Source organism: Cryptomeria japonica, chromosome 10 (genome assembly GCF_030272615.1).
Source record: "Cryptomeria japonica chromosome 10, Sugi_1.0, whole genome shotgun sequence".
NCBI lineage: Eukaryota > Viridiplantae > Streptophyta > Pinopsida > Cupressales > Cupressaceae > Cryptomeria > Cryptomeria japonica.
The window spans coordinates 452,187,984-452,210,147 of NC_081414.1; the positions used below are offsets into that span (position 1 = coordinate 452,187,984).

General features: G+C 38.3%; 1 pseudogene; it reads left to right on the top strand.

Moving 5' to 3' along the window:
* LOC131859026 (uncharacterized) overlaps nt 1-11,590 on the top strand; it is a 48,006-nt pseudogene extending 36,416 nt beyond the window's left edge.
* Nucleotides 11,591-22,164: the final 10,574 nt, after the last annotated feature.

The window sequence follows — 22,164 nt, forward strand, 5'->3', positions numbered from 1 at the left end:
ATAGGCGTGTGATGTGACTTGTTCATTTTTCATTTACATCACAAAAAAAATTGTTTGTATGTCTTTTGATTGTTAATGTCTTGGGAAAACGTTTGGTGCACTAAGTATACTCGTGTTAAACAACGATTTCTCCATTCATCTTCCAATTCAACAAATTCTACTTGATTGACATTTTCCAACTAGAAGCGTAAAAGTATTAAGGCCACCCTAGACTTTCTTTGAGGTTTACTAACAGCCACGTGGTTTAGCTAAGCATCAAATAATCAAATACATTACTTGAAAATCTTTGACAATTCATTTTTAAGGCTTAATCAATTACTTGCATTTTTTGTGTTTCCTACTATAATGTCATATAGATCCCTTTCAATGAGGATCAATTGCAATTTGAAAATTTTACCACTCAAATTTAACAATAATATGAGTTTTCCATTGTTAAGATTCTTCCCCCTCTTCAATCAAAACAAAAGGTACAAATTAGTGCTTATGGATTAACTATGTATATAATTTTAACATCAACATTTAAAAACACAATTTATGATCCTTCATCAAGATGAGAACTTTGTGATCATCTCTTCCTCATCTTGATGAAAGATAAACAAGTGTGATTCAGAACATTGATGCTAAAATAAATACAAAATTATAACCAAAACCACAATCTTGCACTATCATGGGCTATTAAAACATTCTCTTAAAGATTAAAAGGTGTTAATTTTCACCAAAACTGCAATCACTTCTAGTAAAATATTTATATGCATTTATAAGCCTAAAAGATAAACCATCCTTACATAAATAATAAGATTGAAGTTTTAATCTCTCACCAACATTCCTAATAACTTTACCAATTGCATTATTCACATTATTAAGTTATAATAAAATTTATTTCTAATTCTATTGTTTATTTTAAATAAAAATAATAATAGATTAGAACTATAATATGCATGCACAACCTAGAAAACATCATTTTCCCATCAATGACATATCATACATACATATATGACCCAGTATATAGTCATAGAAAGAATGAAACAATGAATTTCTCAATTCATAACTGCAAATGACCTACCAAACAAACTACTAGCCCATTAGCAACATCAATTGCATTCCAATTACTATGTTAGCATTACTACAAACATGACAAGCTTTCCAACTCAACACAATCAATATGATCATGTTGATTTGTTGCTCAAATTGATTATTGTGCTTTTTCTTGTATCATGCCCCCTAGCTAAAACTTTTAGTACATTAAAAACAAGCATTGGACAACAACTTTGAACACATATCCATCATTTGCACCTTTGTCCAACAATCTACCGAGTAATCAAGAACCAAACACCATATTTCACTCATGGCAATGACATGGGCCATGATTCGTGAATGGTAGCACACATACTTAACAAATTTACATCTCTACAAGAACAAAATCACCATGGAGCTCTAATACCATATTAGTTGTATATATATATAGTTGGTTGACAATCCTCCATTGGAATGTCAAAGTGCTACCAAAAATAGGAGCGTTCACTTAGACAACTCTACATGAACAGATTCTTATTGGGGATTGGTCGCAATCTATTGGTGTACTAGGCCCATCAAAGAGCTTGTTGTGCAAGTGTGATGAAGAAATTCATTGATCCATTCTTGAAAATTCTCGCTTTACCATCGATTATAGGAACTGGTTAATAAGGGAGCTAGAGCTAGAGTGGGTTGGTGCTCTTGAAGCATGTTGATGCAACTCATTCAAATTTTGTTGTCACAACACAAGATGGTTTTTTAGATAAGTTTATATCGAGGAAACCCCTCAATGCTAATTTTTCTTCAATGAAATTGTAAAGTTAAAATTAATAAACAAAAGAAGCACAAAAAAAGTAGGCAATGCCACACAAACAATATTAATAAAACAAATAAGTGCATTTTTAAGAGGCATATGCAACATGCTATGTCCAAATGCAAGGAGAGTAGTCAACAATGTTGGTATTATGGGCATTAAGTTGTCATTGATGTCAACCGGTTTGACAAGGTCACCGGTAAGTAAGAAGTGGTGACCGGCATAAGAAGAGAAAGACAAAAGTAAGACTACTGGTACACATGACTTGTGTCATCTACCGGTAAAGCGGGCTTACAAGTAAGGCATAAACCGAGATGAAGGTTGTTTGTTTGTTATGAAGGCACAACAACTAGTGAACAGAACAGAGAGGATGTTTGATGGTCATACTGGTAAGAGAAAATAAACCGGTAGTCAACCTTGGTCGACAAAGTATGTCGAATTGACATAGGAATCCAAGAAAAGGTGGGTGTCGACGAGCATGATAGTTGGATGCCATGTGGAGGTATTGCACAGGTCACTGGAGTGTGCATCAATGTAACAAATCTGCAAGCAGATCAGCTTTTATGAGGAACCCGCAAGTAACGGAGGATGCCAAAGGAATGTGACTCGAGGAAGGCAAGCTAGCGAAGCAACTTAATTGATCTTACAAGAAGATTTGATCTTCGTACCTATTCGGTGAAGGAAACAGCAAAGCCATTAATGGTGAATGACAGAGAAAAGTAGAAAAGCATGGTGCAGACCTCCAGATTTAGAAAATGCACATTGGAATGCAAAGCTTTGTTGGTGATTGATCGATGTCATGAAGATCTTATCCCTGAAAAACCATATCAAATCAAATCGGATTCAGATCGAGTTGGAGAAGGTAAAACCTAACACGACAGTGTTTGAATGCGTTCTTGGCAGGAATCAACGAATATAAATACATGAGCTCGAAACAGAAAAGGTCAATGCTTGAGGAAAATAAGAAGAGTGAAGAGAGCTTGAGCAAAGAGAAGGATCATCTCCCTTAGAATTTATTCTAAGAAAAGTTGCAGAAGTGAGTTAACAAGCAAATCGGTAAGAGGGTTTAACTGACAGTGATAGAGTACCGGTCTAACTGTAGCAAGTCTAACAATTGAGCAAACCGGTGAAGTGTGATTGATCAAGAAGGCATCCAAGTCTGACACAGTGAGTTGTGAGGCTGAGAGAGAGAGAGAGAGAGAGAGAGAGAGAGAGAGAGAGAGAGAGAGAGAGGCCAAGAATCAAAGAGAGCTATCTGTTAACCGGTAGTGTGAGATCCAGTAAAGAAGAGAAGACTGTTAACTGGTAGAGACCTATTTAATCAAGAGTTACAGAATTCATTTGCAACAAGAAGCTATAACTGTATCTAAATTGTATTTCAATATACATCACCAAGTTGGAGCTTGGTGCAGGGGTTGGTGCTCCTTGGGTCGGTGCCCTATGTTGGTGTAAATAATTATTCATCTTGAATATTATTACACCTTACTTAAGTTTACTTAGGTGCATGCATTTCATAGTAGTTTGGGTATAAGACACTTGGGTGTTTGTGCCACATTGGGATAGTGTTTGTAGGAGAATTCCCACCTTTTATGGTGTGATCTTGTTAATACTTTATCATATCCACTTATTGTGGAGTGATAATTCCACCTTCGGTGGGTGATCCACCTCATGTGGAATATTTTATCGTTTCTCCTACCTACCCACACCTATTTCCTACCTACCCTTGTATCTTATTGATCCACATGTCGTGTTTGTGTTCTCACATATCCATATAGCCTTGCCTATATATGCAAGCTCATCTACATTGTACGGGAAATCATTGAGCATCTTGTAATGATCCAGTTGATCAGTATTTTCTTGATAGAATGTAGTTTATTTCTATCATCTATTTTGTCTCTCTTATTTGTGCTTTCCATTGCCTCTAGATCTTGGCAAAATTTCACATGGTATCAGAGCCATTAGAGTGCCATTGGTTTGCCAATTGAGAGAAATTTGGGGTTTGCATTTTGGAGTTTTCTATTGCAAGTTATTATTGGAGCTTGTTGGGTCAGATTTGAGGTCACCATTGGATTGAGGATGTTCGAGCAATTAGGAATCGTCTTTTATTTCGTCCAAATCCGACATCTGAGCCCAAATCTAGGGTCATTTGAAGGTGGAGGGTGGTGACTTGTCTCAACACCAATCTGCAATTTTGGAGCATTTTTTGCCAAATCCGTCATTGCCATTGCGCTCAAAAGGCCCAAAACCCCAAGATCGACTGTCTATTCATCGAAATCGGCCTCCATTACCCCAAGTTGAAAAAATCTCCCCTCCTGGCCCGTCGTACGGACTTGCAGGTACAGATCTAAAAAAAAAATTATTTTTTTCTGTTAATTATTTTTTCAGAAAATTCAAAAAAATAAAAAATAAAAACAAATTAATTGTTAAACGGGGGTGATTTGTTTTTGTTTTGTTTTTTTTATTTTTTAAAAATTGTAAGTTGGGGGCGTGGATGTCACCGCAGTACTGCGGGTGACGCACGCTGCAGTCACCGCAGTACTGCAGCCCACAGTGGCCTGCAGGCTCTGCGGTCACCGCAGGGTATCTGCAGGTACCGCAAGCTCTGCGGTCACCACAGAGTACCTGCGGTGGTCCGCAGGCTCTGCGGTCACCGCAGTATACCTGCGGTGGCCCCGCAAGGCTTTGCAGGCCCCTCCCCTAGTGGGGGGATTGAAATTTTGATTTTTGTTTTGATAGTTTTTTTTAATTAATTAAAAAATAAACTTTTTTTAATAGTTTTAATAATAAAAAAATCAACTTTTTTTTTAAATAAGTTTTTTATCTTTAATAAATTATTATTAAAGTTTTTTTTTATTTTAAAAAAAATGACTATCGCCTTTTTTTATTTTTTTCTTTATTTTTTTAATAAATTTTTTTTATATGGGCATAATAAATTGTTTTTTTCTAGATTTTTCAAATCTTTTAAAAATACAGATATCATTTAATAAGTCATATTGGGAACATTTTTTTCTTGTCACTTCATACTTGTCTTGCAGTGCTTCCAACCGGCAATCAAGGGGGAGGGGGAGGGGGGTTGATTTGCTCCTTTATATCTCTTGGCCACATCCCAATCGGAGGCATCTTTTTCTGCAGTATTCTACAGGGCTTCTTGGTGGCATCATTTTCATGTTTCCAGATTTGCACTATCATGTTGTATGCTCTTGCATGAGCAATGTTGTACTCACACTATCATAAAGTGTCACACCTCTTTGTATCTTATCATTGTTGACATATTTGATGTCATCCTCTTGTACACGTAGATTAGGAATATCTTGTGAGACTTGGTGCATGGCTCCAGTTGAGACTTAGATTGTCCACATTTGTGCATGGCTCTAGTTGAGACTTAGATTGTCCACATTTGTGCATGGCTCCCGTGAGACTTTGATTGTATCGGTATTTCTGCCATTTACGAGTATCCAGTTGATTCTCAAAGCAGGTTGTCTCCATGCCTGATCTTCATTTTGTTGCAACGAGTGATTCTTCGTCATCGACATTGGTACCTGGTTTTGTCACACTTTGACATTATTGGTGCAGCTTTGGCTCTCTTTCTTCCTAATGGGGAGGTATTTTGGTCAACATCATTGGACCATCCTTGTAGGAGATTCGACATTGAGGGGGGGCTTCATGGTCTCTTCTTCATCATTGAGAGCATTGTGTTCTTTCTTCATCTCTCTTTTGGGGGGGAGTTTTTTCCCATTGGGTTTTTCTCTCTTTCTTTGTTTATGGGAGATTGCATTTGCATTTGTACATGGGTACCTAACATGGCCTAGTAGTCGGGACCCATCTTGCATTGCTCAGTTGCATTGTAGACTTAAGTGTATTCCCCTAAGTTGCACTTAAAGGGGGGTCTTGGTGTAAATAATTATTCATCTTGGATATTATTACACCTTACTTAAGTTTACTTAGGTACATGCATTTCATAGTAGTTTAGGTAAGAGACACTTGGGTGTTTGTGTCACATTGGGATAGTGTGTGTAGGAGAATTTCCATCTTTTATGGTGTGATCTTGTTACTACTTTATCATATCCACTTATTGTGGAGTGATAATTCCACTTTCGGTGGGTGATCCACCTCATGTGAAAAATTTTATTGTTTCTCCTACCTACCCACACCTATTTTCTACCTACCCTTGTTTCTTATTGAGCCACATGTCATGTTTGTGTGCTCACATATTCATATAGCCTTGCCTATATAAGCAGGCTCATCTACATTGTACAAGAAATCATTGAACATCTTGTAATGATCCAGTTGATCAATATTTTCTTGATAGACTATAGTTTATTTCTATCATCTATTTTTTCTCTCTTCTTTGTGATTTCCATTGCCTCTAGATCTTGGTAAAATCTCACACCCTAAATCTTTGTAATTCAGTGTTTCACTTGTGAGGCTGGATTGGAGCAGTAGCCTCCAGCAACATTTCTCACCGAGGTTTTTCCCATATTGGGTTTTTCTCGTACATCTGGAGTTGTGGGTTGCATTTGTGTGATTGTCTTTTTAGGTTTCCTCATTTGCTTTACTAGTTTGATTGTTTAGTGTTTAAGATAAAAACCGGTAATCTGAAGTTTCTTTAAAATCCATAAAGAGTTTAGGGACCACTGATTCACCCACCCTCTCATTGGTACTTCGTGTTCAACAATTGGTATCAGAGCCTAGGTTCACAATTGTTTTAAAACCATGGATAGATTCTGGACTTAGAACACAATGGCAAGAAATGAGTCTGCTTCCTCAAAAGCCCCCATGTTTGATGGATCCAACTATGCCTTTTGGAGCAGAAGAATGGAGACCTATATTTCCTCCCTTGGTTTTGATGTGTGGATGTCTTTTAGGAATGGGTACGTTGTCCCTAGTGTTCCTCCCACTGATCCGGATGCCAAGGAGTATGAGAACAATGCAAAGGCCAAACATGCTATCTTGAGCGAGATGTCTAGTAATGAGTTTATCAAGGGCATGCACTGTGCATCTGCCAAGGAGACCTAGGATAAAATGAAGAGGTTATTTGAAGGAGATGCAAAAGTCAAAGAGGCCAAGATGCAAGCACTAAGGGGCCAATTTGAAGGCATCAATATGAAGGATGATGAAAAAATTGCAGACTACCTTCACAGATTTGATGAAACTGTGAATACCATCAAAGTACTTGGGGAAGAAGTTGTAGATGAGATTTTTGTCAAGAAGGTATTTAGGTCCCTCACACTTAAGTATGATACAAAGGTGTATGTCATAGAAGAAGCCAAGGATCTGAAGATCTTTACAATGGATAAGCTATTTAGCTCACTAACAGCCTATGAGATGAGAACAACCGGTGATGCTTCCTTAAGGAAAGAGATAGCGTTCAACGCCACCCAGAAAGGCAAAGAAGTAACTGCTCATAAAGGATCTAGTGAAGACTCTGATGCAGAGGTAGCAAACTTTGTCATAAACTCAAAAGAGAATCCGGCAAGTATAAAGGAAAGCTACCACTCAAATGTTTCAACTGTGGTAAAGTTGGACACTTTGCTCCAAAATGTCCTTATAATAAAACCGGTGGAGATGAGTCAAGAGGGTTTAGCAGGTCTGTTGGCAAAGATAAAGAAAGAAATGTCTATCGGCAAGGAAGAAGAGGCTACCGGAAGCAGAACAACCTCTATACTATTGAATATGATGCCACATATGAAGAAAGTGCATCAGAAGATGACTACCATGAGAATGACAGAAAAGTTAATTTATTTATGGCACTTGATGAACCGGTTGGTGAACATGAGGAAGAAGAGGATATTGAGGCTAAAGTGGATTTAGAAGATGAGCTTATAAGTGCTCTTGAGGAACTGAGTAAAACAAGAAGAGAACTCAAGAAGGTCAAGCTTGTTGCAGTAGATGAAAAAGGTCTCTTGAAGCAATCCCTAGATGAGTCCAGTCAAGTTATATCTAACTTGAAACTGCAGTTGGAAGAAACCAAGAGGATATGTGAAGTTACATCCTTTGATCTGATTAAGAAGGAAAGGGAGCATCAAGATTTGGAAGCACAAATAGTGAAGCTCATAAAGGAGCTTGAAGAAAGTAAGGAAAAAATAAAAGTGAGGAGCATATATGAAGGCAGCACCGAAACCTTAGACAAGATGTTGAGCAAACAGAAGCAATCCAAAGATACTGGTGGCTTAGGCTTTCAAGAAGGTGAAAGTTCAAACAACAAAGACACATCCGGTAAAGAAATACACTTCACCTCTTCAAATAAAGGTGAAGAGAAGAAGACATTCATTGTAAGCAAGGATGCCGATAAAAAGACATGCAGATGTTGTTAGAAATCACCACACAAACCGGTATACACAAGCAATGAATCGGAGGCCACACTCATTGTACTGACATGCAGATCCAAGGAGAAAATGCAAGAGTTGACCATGAAGGATTCACCAGAGTCAAGAATGAGGGAAGACCCCTAGTGAGACAGTCCTTTGCAGGTCCAAGACAACCTAACTGGTATGTTTCAAACTTTCATGGTTACTGTTACCAATGTAACAAATTTGGGCATAGAATAGCTGACTGTAGATTAATCAATAATCCCTCTATGAGTTATGAAAGTACAAATCCTTTTAATGCACTCTGGGATATGAATGTTATCTATTATCAGTACAACGGATATGGTCATAGGAGTTTTGAATGTAGAAAGAATAAACTGGTGCCCTACAATAATTTTAAGGATTTATCTTTAAATGAAAATGTGAAATGCTATAATTGTTAAGAGTTTGGACACATAGAAAGGTTTTGTAAAAATGGGAAGATCAAGCAGAAGAAGACAAATTCTGATCAAGAACTAGTAGTTAAACTGGAGCACAAAATAGCAGCTAACAAGAAGAAGGAAACCAAACCGGTATGGGTTGAAAAAGAAAAAGAAAAGACAGAATCAAGTCTGATAGTGTAGAATGCCTTACGTGTTGAAAAGAAAAATATGTGGGATGTAGATAGTGGTTGTTCCAACTACATGACCGGTGATAAAAATAAATTTATCAAACTTGAATACTGGAATGGTGGATCAGTAAGATTTGGAGACAACTCATCCATCAAAATAAAGGGAAAAGGTACTCTAACTATTCATGGAAAATTGAAGGCACATGATGTATATTATGTGGAAGGCCTAAAGCACAATCTGTTGAGCGTGAGTCAAATGTGTGACAAAGGTTATAAACTCACCTTTGACTCAACCGGTTGCCAGATAAACAAAGGGAGTACCGGTTAGGTTGTGGTAGAAGGAAAGAGAACATATGGAAATGTTTATAATTTGAAGGAATGCTATGAGTCCCAATCATGAAAGGACATGTTGGGACTCAAATTTGAGTGAATTTGAGAGGCCCATTTCAAAAAAAATCTCTTGCACTTTCAAAATAGCACTTAAAATCTCGGCTTGAATGGCCTAGTTTGAAGAAGGGTAAAATGGAGCTAGTTGATTATCAAGAGGTAAAGCTGTGGAATCTTATTGTACACCTTTCATTTGGCCTATACAGTGTTCTACAACTTTCATATTTCAATTTAGGTCAGTTTATCAAGTACCCATTTCAAGGGGTAAGCTGGAAGTTGTTCATAGGTGCAAATGCAGATTTTACTAAGTGGCCTACTTTGAGGCTTTGCATTTTATGACCAGTTGATCGTCATGTTGAAATTCAAAGTGCATTGAATTGTATGCATATTGGTGTGTCCACATGCCAAATTTCAAGTCCCTATGAATTCATTTGCTCAGTTCGGTAAGCTCAATCCATTTGCAATTTGCACTGTTTGCATAAGTCCCTCTTTTAACAGCTAGTTAGAGCACCACTTTGCATATGTGTAATAAATGCCCCGATGAGTGTCATATCAAAATAGTTATTCTAGGGTACTATTAGTATGAAAGATAAGCTATGTTTCCAGTTTGAAGCTCCTACCAATCCGTTTGATTAGTTTTCCAAGATGATTTCTTGAGCCATTTTGTTCAGTTTTCTGTTCTTTCGTTGTTACATATGTTAAAGTGGTTATTTTCATGAGCTTATATCTTACACCCAGTTAGCCTTTTGATCAAACTAATAATTCTATGGTCTTCCCTGTACTTCAAAGTATCTATGCCCCAGATTTGTGGATCCACGAAAACCATTTGATATTTTTAATATGTGCACTTTGAGGTCCCTGCACTTGGATTTTATCAGGTTCAAATGTTGACAGAGACATTTAATCAACTTCAACAATTAATATCTCATCACCTGGGATTCGTCATGAGGAATGGTTTTGCACGATGAAACTTAACATATCAGAGTACACGCCTATCAATTTGTGAAGTTCAGAGAGGTGTTTTGACCAGTTTTTGAAATACCTCTTTGGGTTTAAATGTGAAAATGTGATACATTTGTCTGACAGTTGCAGATTGAGTTTTAATGATCAAAAAATTGTGCCGATCAACTTCAGAGGTATGTTCAAGGTGCCTGAAACATTTCAAAGGTCAGTTGGATTTAAATGAAAAAAAATTTAGCCAGGCCCATTTTGGGGCCCAATCTAGCTCATGCCCTTGCAGTGTTAATTTTAAAGGCAAAGTGTTCGTCATGCATGCTAATGCATATTATTACCAGATTAGTCTACATCATTATCTTCTATGTTTTGGTGTAAGGATCTTCTTTATTATTGTTCCTCTGCTATCCTTGTCTTTTGGTCTAGGATAGTTGGTTTGGTCCTACATTAATGGACTACTGTCAGTCATTGTTAACTTGATTTATTTCAAGAACTTTTCATTTTCAGTGGTATGGCTGGATAAAATAGAGGATGATGTTTTGTCAGTGGAAAGTGGGAGGCAACTTCATTTGACTTGTTATATATGGACCAATGGACATATATCTGAAATGCTGCTGAGCAAGCCATTTTTAGAGTGAAGATTTGAAATTCTTGATTCATGTCATCAAGTACAAAGAGGTGAAAAGCATGTTGAAAAGAATTTGAAGCTTTCAGCTATGCAAATTGGCCAAGTTGTGATTTCATCTTTGTAAGGAGAATAAGGACACTCAAGAGGCTTTGATGGTGATTGGGAAGATGCTTGGAGTGCAGACCAGGTCATTTGGATTTGCTGGCACAAAAGATAAGCGAGCGGTTACAACACAAAGGGTTACCATCTTCAAATAGGAGGCTTCAAGATTAGCTACATTGAACAAGAGATTATATGGTATCAAAGAAAGAGACTTCTGTTATGTGAAGGATGGACTTGTGCTTGGGCAGCTTTCAGGAAATCGATTCACAATTACTTTACGTGGTGTTCTTGCAGGGAGACACGATATTATTAAGGAAGCAGCAGAAGGATTAGGAAAGAATGGCTTCATCAATTATTTTGGATTGCAGCAATTTGGAAGTGATTCAGTACCTACACATTCTATTGGAGCAGCATTGCTATGAGGTGAATGGAAGACTGTAGTAGACTTGATCCTTGATCCTCGAGATGGAGAGCACAGAGATATAGAAGAAGCTAGAGAATATTATAAGATCACTATGGATATTAATGGTACATTGAATTAGATGCCTCGCTATTTGGTAGTTGAAAGGAAAATTCTTACATGCCTGAAGAAGAATCCAAACAACTACCTTCAAGCCATTTGTAGTATTCCAAGAACATTGAGAATGACGTATGTGCATAGCTATCAAAGCTATTTGTGGAATCATGTTGCCAGTGCAAGGGTTCATAAATATGGAGTTGAGAAGAATCCCTGGGGCTGTGTGGAATTAGAATCAGACTTGTTGAAAAGAATTTGAAATTTCAAGCAACACTATTGGTAGGCTTCAAGCCAGTTCCATGACCTTTACCAACTCCTCTCTGTCGTGGGTTTGGCATAGCAAGTGGAGAAGAGTTAAAAAATTAATTATTAAGCAAATGCATATTGGCAAGTGTATTGTCAAATCATGTTTCTTCCTGCCACGTGTGATGTTAAAAGGAATATGAAGTTTTCATCAAATGCAATTGTTGGGCGTTAAGCCAGCAACCTCCCCTCGCGTGCCAGTGAAAAGTGAACGTTTTAGAAACTATAAAACAAATGCGATTGTTGGGCGTGAAGCCTAGAATTCCCCTACGTGGTATGGTGAAGAGGGCATAAAAACTTCCAAGCAAATGCAATTGGCAGGCGTTGCCAATTCTTCCCTATCTGCACGTGAGGTGGAGTATGGGTGGAGGTTTTAGAAACTACTAGCATTCCCCTGCATGGTATGGGTAAGAGGTTTTAGAAACTTCCAAGAAAATTCAATTGGCAGGTGTAAAGCTTAACTCCACGACCCTTGCCAGTATCCTCTTTGCGTGGCTGAGGAAAGACTTTAGAAAGTTTCAGGCAAATGCAATAGCAGGCGTGGGAGGAGTGGTATCCCACACTGGTTGTGGGGAGGGAATTGTTTGTATTTAAATACAAACCCACATGTATCTATAGTTTCAAGAGCTTGAAGGCTTTTGGCAAGTGGAAGTTCAACTCCCACTGGACCCCACGCATGTGCACGCATCTTGAGGTGACTAAATTTTGTGACAAAATGGAGATTAAAGGTCGAACAAGTTGGAGTTGATCCAACGGTGGTTGCTAGACCATAAAAAATTGTTCGTCGGTTACCCATCGTGACTTGGCAACAAGGCGAGCCCTAGTCCAGTGGCAGGTCCAGCTCAAGGTCAGGTGGCAGGTCAGGTGGTGCCCAGTTGGATTCCAGGCGAATCAGATTGTGACACATGGCACGAATGGATGCACAGCAAAGGTTAAAAATCAAAATAAATGTATAGTTCCAACTATAGTGTTAAAAATGCAAAAAATTTAAATGACTGGTTGTGCCTGGCTGCATCTGAGAGGAGAGGTTAATGGTTGAGGGGTTATGTTTTACACAAATATAGGCATATTATATGTTGTTGGGAAGCTCTCAGAGCGAGGAATTTGTTTCTGCAATCAGTTTCAACACATGTCAAATATTTTGAGAGCAGTTTCCATGGGGATGATGCAAAGAATTTTTCAGTCGGGGAAAGAGGACACTTGGCAATTTGTGATGCAGATCTGATCTTTTCCCTCTTCTTCATATTCTTGGTTCTTCTCACTCTGTAGGGGTTCCAGAATTTTTGTGAGAGGTCTCCATAATCCTAGTTTACAATTCTGAGTTTTTCTTCCAAGTTTGTACAATGTAGTGCTTTCTTTCAATAATGGAGTATGATTCTTGTTATAGGTGTTTCTAGTTGCACGTTCCTATGTATGTAAGGCATGCAAAAATTCACACAGAATTGTCTCTGAGATGTGTTTTCATTTTATTCAAATCAGATTCTCAAGGAGGATCAAGTTTGTCAATAGCAGTTTTGTCTGTGAGTGTAATGCTTGTTTGTAGGTATTCTTCAAGGAAGAATTTAAACTCTGTAAGCAAACATTAATAAATCATATTTTGGATCTGATATTTCTGTGAATGAGCTGAGTGATGCATTTATGTAAGGCATTAATGCAGGAATATTCAATGATGAGGATGGATTTGCAGTAGAGGTTTTCATTTACAATTTGATGTATGACTCCATGCTCTTGGATAAGGCACTGGTCTTGCAGATTCTGGGGATTCTTAGAGATTTAAAAAATCAAATATCCATTTACTTTTATGTTTGCAGCTGTAGTTGGTTCTGCCTATCTCAAGCTCAAATGTAGTTGAGAGTCAATGTGAATATAGTTAGTTTGCAGTACTTTCCTTATTATTGAGCTATGTATGAGATTTATGCTTTAATGGTGATGATGTGTGAGTTTTAGACTATATTTGAAGTGCATCACAGGTAAACCTGTCTAGACCTTGCGGAGCCTAAAGAGAGGAAGGATTAATATCCTTGTTAAGTTGGTCCAGTTTGTCTTTTGAAATCATAGTTGAGGTTAGCTACCTTTCAAATTTTGGTTGCAGATTATACTGGTTGGTGATTTTGTTGTTCAGCATAAAAAGGAACCAACAGGACAGGTTGATGAAAGTTGGCTATGGCACCGAAGATTAGGCCACATAAACTTTGATAATCTAGTTGCAGTAAGCAGAAGGGGTGTGTGAGGAATATTCCACCCATCATCAAACTAGTAAGCACATTTTGTGATGAATGTGTAAAAGGGAAGCAGACTAAGGTGAGTTTCAAGACAAAAGAGCAGAACACCTCAAGACCACTTGAGATTGTGCATACAGATCTATGTGGTCCAACCAGGACAAGAGCTCTTGTCGGTGAAAGATATTTTATGCTCTTTATTGATGATTACTCAAGAATGACATGGATCACCTTCTTGCAAGATAAGTCACAAGAATTTGACAGATTCAAGATCTTTAGGAAGATGGTGTGGAAGGAAAGTGGATGCAAGCTAAAATGTCTAAGATCAGACCGGGGTGTTGAGTTTACATCAAATGAATTTGAAGATTATTGTTAAAAACATGGAATTAGAAGGCAATACTCAGCCCCTAGAACACCACAGCAAAATGGTGTGGTAGAAAGGAAGAATGGGACAGTTAAGGAGATGGTCATAACCATGCTAAATGAGGCCAGTCTACCAGACACATATTAGAAGGAAGTTGTTCATACTATTCCATATACTTTGAACCGAGTTCAATTAAGAACAAACAACAGAATGACACCTTATGAGTTGTGGTATGATCGAAAGCCATCAGTCAAATACATCAAAATATTTGGAAGTAAGTGTTTTATCAAAAGAGATATGGATGGTCTAGGTAGTTTTGACTCTAGGAGTGATGAAGGAATCTTCCTTGGTTACTCATCTAATAGCAAGGCCTACAAATGCTACAACAAAAGACTAAGAAGAGTCATTGAGAGCATGCATGTAAAATTTGATGAGGATCTGCACAAAGGAAGTCAACCACAGGTAAACCGGTATGATGATTCTGGTGATGAAGGTGAGGAAGCTCAGTCAGACAATGAACCAGAAGAAGCATCCAAGAAGGCTCCCAACCGGTATGTGCAGTTGAATCACCCGGAAGAGAAAATTATAGGAAATAAGAGTGATGGTGTGCAGACTAGAAGAAGACTTGCCCGGAATGATGAACAAGTCAACTTCTGCCTCATGACTGAAGTAGAACCTAAAACATTCAATGAGGCCAGCAAAGGACAAGAATGGATGGATGCCATGGAAGAAGAACTACAACAGATTGAGAAGAACAAGACTTGGCAATTAGTCCCTAGACCGGAAGACAAGAACATCATTGGCACTATGTGGGTCTACTGGAATAAGATGAAGGAAGAAGGTAAAATTGTTAGGCATAAAGCTAGACTTGTGTGCAAAGGATACTCTCAAGTAGAGGGCATTGACTCTGAATAAACATTTGCACCAGTAGCTAGATTAGAAGCAATTAGGATGTTTCTAGCCTTTTCTGCCTACAAGGGATATAAAGTATATCAAATGGATGTAAAATCTGCCTTCCTAAATGGAAATTTGGAATAAGTGTACATGGAGCAATCGGAAGGGTTTCTGCTACATGATGATGAAACATTTGTGTATCGGTTGAAGAAGGCCCTGTATGGTTTAAAGAAAGCTCCTAGAGAATGGTATTCAAGATTAGATCAGTACCTAAAGGAGCAAGGATTGAAAAAGGGAGTGCTGACAACAATTTATACATAAAGAAAGATGGAAACCACATGATCATTGTGGTTGTGTATGTAGATGACATTATTTTTGGAGGCAATAAGGACACCCTATGCAAAGAATTTGTTGATCAAATGCAGTTAGAATTTGAGATGTCAATGCTTGGTGAATTGACATACTTCCTTGGTTTGTAGATATTATAGCAAGATAAGGGAATCTTTATCTCACAAACCAAGTATGCAAAGGACATGTTGAAGAAATTTCAACTAGAGGATTGCAAACCAATAAGTACCCTCATGGAGAGTGGAAGCAAATTAAGCAAGCATGATGAATCACCAGTGGTGGATCAGACATTGTATAGATCCATGATAGACAGTCTATTGTATCTAACTACTTCTAGACCGGATATAGTATAGGCAGTGTGCAGGGTGGCCAGATTCCAAGCTGCACCTAAGCAATCACATATGAATGTTGTAAGCAGAATCTTTAGGTACCTACAAGGAACACTCAGTTGTGGTTTGTGGTACCCTAAACAAGGGGAATTCATCTTGGAAGCATACACCGATGCTGATTGGGTAGGTTGCATTGATGACCGGAAGAGCACAAGTGGTGGTGCATTCTTCCTAGGTGACTGGTTGGTCTCATGGCATAGCAAGAAGCAGGACTTAGACTCTCTATCAATTGCTGAAGAAGAATACATTGTTGTTCCTACATGCTTCTCTCAAGTGTTTTGGATGAAGCAGACCCTCAAAGAAATACAGGTGGGCATCACTGGTCCTATTTGCATCCGGTGTGATAATTCAAGTGCAATCAACATAGCAAAGAATGTGGTGATGTATTCCAAGATAGAGCATATAGCCATTAAGTATCATTTTCTCAAAGAGAATGTTGAAGGACAAGAAGTAAAGATAGACTATGTTCCTACCGGAGAACAAGTAGCAGATATTTTCACCAACCATTATTGGTAAGCACCTTTGAGTACCTATGACACAATTTGGGAGTTGTGGCATCTGCCTTATGCACTTAAGAGAGGAAGGATTTATATGGTTCAGGGGGAGTTCATAGCAGCATCTCTAACTCTTGAACAACATCTCAGTTCCAACTGAAATCACTGGTAGCAGTCTAAGGGGGATCTCGTTTTGGATCAAAGGGGGAGTGTACAGTACCCTGTGTCATTGTGTCAAAAGGGGAGAAATGTACCGGTATGAAGTGTCCTGCAGTAAGTTGACATCAATGCCAAAGGGGGAGATTGTTGGCATTATGGCCATTAAGTTTTCATTGATGTCAACTTGTTTGGAAAGGTCATCGGTAAGTAAGAAGTGGTGATCGATATAAGAAGATCAAGACAAAAGTAAGACTACCGGTACACATGACTTGTGTCATCTACCAGTAAAGCAAGCTTACCTGTAAGACATAAACCGAGATGAAGGTTTGTTTGTTTGTTATGAAGACACAACAATCGGTAAACAAAACAGAGAGGATGTTTGATGGTCATATCGGTAAGATCTAAACTAGTAGTCAACCTTGGTCGACAAGGTATGTCGAACCAACATAGGAATCCAAGCAAAGGTGGGTGTCAACGAGCATGATAGTTGGATGTCAAGTGGAGGTCTTGCACATGTCGATGGAGTGTGCATCGATGTAACAAATATGCAAGTAGGTCGGCTTTTATGAGGAACCCTCAAGTCACAGAGGATGTCAGAGGATCGCGGCTCGAGGAAGGCAAGCTAACAAAGCAACTGAATTGATCTTGCAAGAAGATTTGATCTTCGTACCTGTTTGGTGAAGGAAACAACAAAGCCATTAATGGCGAATGACAGAGAAAAGCAGAAAAGCATGGTGCAGACCTCCAAATTTAGAAAACACACATTGGAATGCAAAGCTTTGATGGTGATTGATCGATGTCATGAAGATCTTATCCCTGGAAAAGCATGTCAAATCAAATCATATTCAAATCAAGTTGGAGAAGGTAAATCCTAACACGACAGTGTTTGAATGCGTTCTTGGCGGGAATCCACGAATATAAACACATGAGCTCGAAACAGAAAAGGTTGATGCCTAACTATTCGAAATGCTTCAGCTCGACTGCCTTTTGATCCATATAGCTTCAATCAGAATAATTGTAGGTCGGGAAAGCCATGAAAGCCCTTCCCCATCAATCTGGAACACTAGTTCAAGGTCTTCAGAGAGATACCTCTTCAAATTCTACCCAATAGGAACCTCTCACCAAGCTATCAGTCAAAATAACTATAGCTATAATTCTTGCGTTGGCCCATCAATCATGAGAATTTATTCTAAGAAAAGTTGCAGAAGTGAGTTAACAAGCAAACTAGTAAGAAGGTTTAACCGGCAGTGATAGAGTACCGGTCTAACTGTAGCAAGTCTAACAGTTGAACAAACCGGTGAAGTGTGATTGATCAAGAAGGCATCCAAGTGTGACATAGTGGGTTGTGAGGTTGTGAGGTTGTGAGAGAGAGAGATAAGAGAGGCCAAGAATCAGAGAGAGCTATTTGTTAACCGGTAGTGTGAGATCCAGTAAAGAAGAGAAGACTGTTAACCGACAGAGACCTATTTAATCAAGAGTTGCATAATTCATTTGCAACAAGAAGCTATAACTGTATCTAAATTGTATTTCAATATACATCACCAATTTGGAGCTTGGTGCTCCTTGGGTTAGTGTCCTAAATCTTTGTAATTCAATGTTTCACTTGTGAGGATGGATCGGAGCAGTAGTCTCCAACAACATTTCTCATCGGGGCTTTTCCCATATTGGATTTTCCTCATACATCTAGAGTTGTGAGTTGCATTTGTGTGATTGTCTTCTTTGGTTTCCTCATTTGCTTTACTGGTTTGATTGTTTAGTGTTTAAGATAACAACCAGTAATCTGAAGTTGTTTTAAAAGCCATAAAGAGTTTAGGGACCACTGATTCACCCCCCTCTCAGTGGTACTTTGTGTTCAACAAACAATATTCTCATTATAAAAAACAAGTTGCACAAGCACATGTTTATTAGTAGAATGCATGTTCAATCTTGGGGATAACCTTTGTTGCATCAAAATTCGCAACATTAACCACTGGTGCTTCTAAAATGGTGTAGAAACAAAGACCTCTTAGCATCCAATGTCCATTACCCTGGACAATGACGAAAAATATGTTGGATATTGTTGGTCAGTGCTACTGCTAGGATATTTTTTTGTCATTGATGTCAACATATTCCTGTGTATTGCTCTAGTGATTTCTGATTGGGAAGATCTTATGATCTAGTTTTACAGTATTGTTTTGTTAATCACTGTTTTGCAGACTTCGGTATATCCTCCAGTATATTCCTCTATGATCAGATCTTGTGTTGATATGGATATTGTTTGGGATGGTCTTGTGTATCTTCATTTCAAAAGGTTTGTGATTTGGTGCTCTGTAAGTTATCTTTCTTCGTGACAGTTGTCGATTGGTTGTGTTCTTGAGCTTTCAAACATCGACCGATGAAGATTTGAAAAGTGGTGTTGGTGCAACTATTCCCGATAATTCAAACATTCTTTCTAGTGTTACCTAGTCATGTCCTATTTTTTTTGGCGATCCGCATTTATCATTATGCGATCTCTTGGTGGTTTGCATCAACCGGTGATGATTTTCATGTTATGCGGTTTTCCTGGTGGTGTAGCATGTTGCGGTTGATCTTGGTGTGATTTTCGGTGGAGTTGATCGTTTGGGAATTTGATTTAGGTCCATGCTATGATATGTAAATCATTGTATTGATCCGATGGTCGATCTTTGTATCGTGTGAGGTAATTTTGTAGTTATGAGTTGAGGGTTGAGGGTTTAGTCAACCTTGTTATCAAGGTTGATGAATTGTATATGTAGGTGATATATTCATGTAGTTTGAGTGTCGATGTTGTGTCTGTATTATCAGAAGGAGGTGTATGTTTGAACAAGTGATTTATCCTTTGGTGTTGAGATTGAGGTGAGATTGGTGTTACAGGGCAGACAATTGTGCTTAACCGGAACTGTAATCAGGTATTTGGAGATGTTATTCTTTCAGTTCATATCTTTCGGATTGTAGTCTGATTCTTATTGTAAGTCAATGAGACTTCACTGAGGGTTGTAGCCTTCTGGGCCATTATATTTGAGCAATGAGCTCTAGGCAATGTATCTAAATGCATGTGTATTCCCCATTGTAATATTTTTCACTTACTACTACAGAGTATCATCAAACTGTGGGTAGGTTCCCACCATGGTTTTTCCCTTAACTGGGTTTTCCACGTCAAATCTTAGTGTTGTGTTATGCTTTCAAACTTCTTATCTGTTTTGTTGTTGCAGTTTATCATATCTGTGTTTTGTGATTAAGTTTGTGTTATCCGGTGAAGACTAATTCAACCCTCCACCCCCCCCCTCCCCTCTCAGTCTTCCTTCTTGGTTGCTACTAACAAAATATGTCTTTTAACACTTTGTTGTTGACATGAAATGTATGGTTTAGGTTGGCCATTTGGAGGAATTGATTATGTGTTGCATTGATGTTTTGTCATTGATGTCAACACTAGTTGTTTGGATGCTTTACCTGCACCCTTCTGGTCCCGGTAGGTTGAGTAGTTGCTAGTTGGTTTGGATCCAGCATGATCTGGTAGGCTTCAATATGATTTGGTTATGGAATTGGCTTATTCATGATACTCATGTTCATATTTAGTTAGTTGGTTTTGGTTTGGTGATCGGATGCAATTTTGTTTGCTTAGAAGCTTGGCTTGTGGTTCCGGCGAGGGTTTCACTTGGCAGATGGAGATCATTGCTTTAGCGTGTGGACCTATATTGGGTCTCGGTTGATCTAAGTTATGGACCAGTTTAATGAAACGTGTGGATTGGACTTCTCGATACGTTTCCAGGATGTCTTATGTGTTAATTATTGTTTCTTTGGTCTAAGGCCGACATGTTTTGTAATTATGTAATTGGTTTATTGTCTGGTGGTTGACCCGATTGTTTATGGTTGAGGGTTTGTATATATATGATGTAAGATCTCATTGTAGATCATATATGCGAATGGGAAATGGATATGTAATGTGCGAATAATGTAATATCATTTAGGCAGAGGACTTGGTCGATCATTGGAGATCAAATTGGATTTATGTAGGAGGATTTAGTCCTCTGGTATTGAGCTTAACCGGAACTGTACTCAGGCATAGGAGATGTTATCTTTGCAGTTCAACACTTCTTCTGGATTGTAGTCTGGATTTCTATGTAGTCAGTGAGACTCCTTTTGTGATGAGCAGTGCGCTCTAGGTTGTTGGCCTTCCTGCAAGTGCATACCCCTCAATTGTAATTCACATACTTACTGCAGAAGTATTATCGAACTGTGGGTAGTCTTACACCATGGTTTTTCCCTTTACCGGGTTTTCCACGTATAAATCTTGGTGTCATGTGGATGGTATTTATTCTGTAATTATTGTTTATGCTTAATTGGTTTAACTGCTATTCTGGTATTTGGTTTAAGCAATCCGGTATTAATGTTTTAGGTTCCGGTATTAAAGTTTTAATTGCTTAAGGTTTCGGTAATCTGTGACAACTGATTCACCCCCACCCCCCCTCTCAGTTGTCTTCTGGTTATTTGAATTGTCTAACAATTGGTATCAAAGCATTGGTCTTCTCTGGAGAAAGCTTAACTGCTTGAGGAAGATCCTATGGCGACTAACAGTTCAAGTTCATCCAGTTCATCTAGAGCTATCTTTCAAAGAGATATTCATAGGCTTGATGGAACAAATTACACAGTATGGAAGATTCGGATGGAGACTCATCTAAGATGTCTTGGCAAGGAGATTTGGGAAATCACACAGAATGGTGTCACACCTCATAATCCAGCATCTGGCAATCCTCCTCTGACAAACCTGGATAAGGAGCCTGAGAATGATTGTAGAACAAGAGAAGCCCTCTTCGTGTGCATTTTCTGATCAGCAAATAATGGGATTAACCGACAAATCATCTGGAAAGGCTATATGGGATAAGTTGGAGACTCTTAATAAAGGTGACCCTACAGTGAAGATTGCTAAACTTGATGGTTACTGGGTGAGATATGAAAACCTGAAGATGGAAGAAGATGAAAAGATTACTGCATACATAGAAAGGGTAAATGAGATTGTTATGGGAATTCAATGTTGTGGTGGAACTTTGAGCGAAGATGAAATTGTTTCTAAAGTTTTGAAAGCCCTACCAATGACTTACAAGATGAAGGCTACTGCTATTAATGAATTAAGAACAATGGCTAATACATCTGTCAACAGAGATACTTTGGTTGGGAAATTATCTTCTTTTGAGCTTGAATAATTTGGACCTTCTAGAGTTGTGAAGTCTGAACCTACTTTTCATGCATCCGCATCAGCAACCAGTAAGCAAGATTGGAAAGTTTTGTATGCAAAAGAATTGGATGATATGAAGAGAGAAGATGAAGAGTTTGAGAAACTTGAAGCACTATTTGCTAGAAGAGTACCTAAAGGACCGATAGGAAGTAAGTATGAAGGAAAAGCGCCTTTTAAATGTTTTGCATGTAATAAGATTGGTTATTTTTGCATCTAGATGTCCTGAAAGGAATTCAAGATTTGAAAAAAGAATTAGAAGATCTTTCAAGCTTAACTATGGATATCAAAACAAGTGTAAGTACAGGAAAAATAGAGACAAATCATGCTACATAGCGGATGAGGAAGGCATTACTGATTCTGATGATGAACCGGTAGAAGACTCTGCTAATGGTTCCGGCAATGGGAAGGAATGGGTGTTTCTGACTATCAAGGA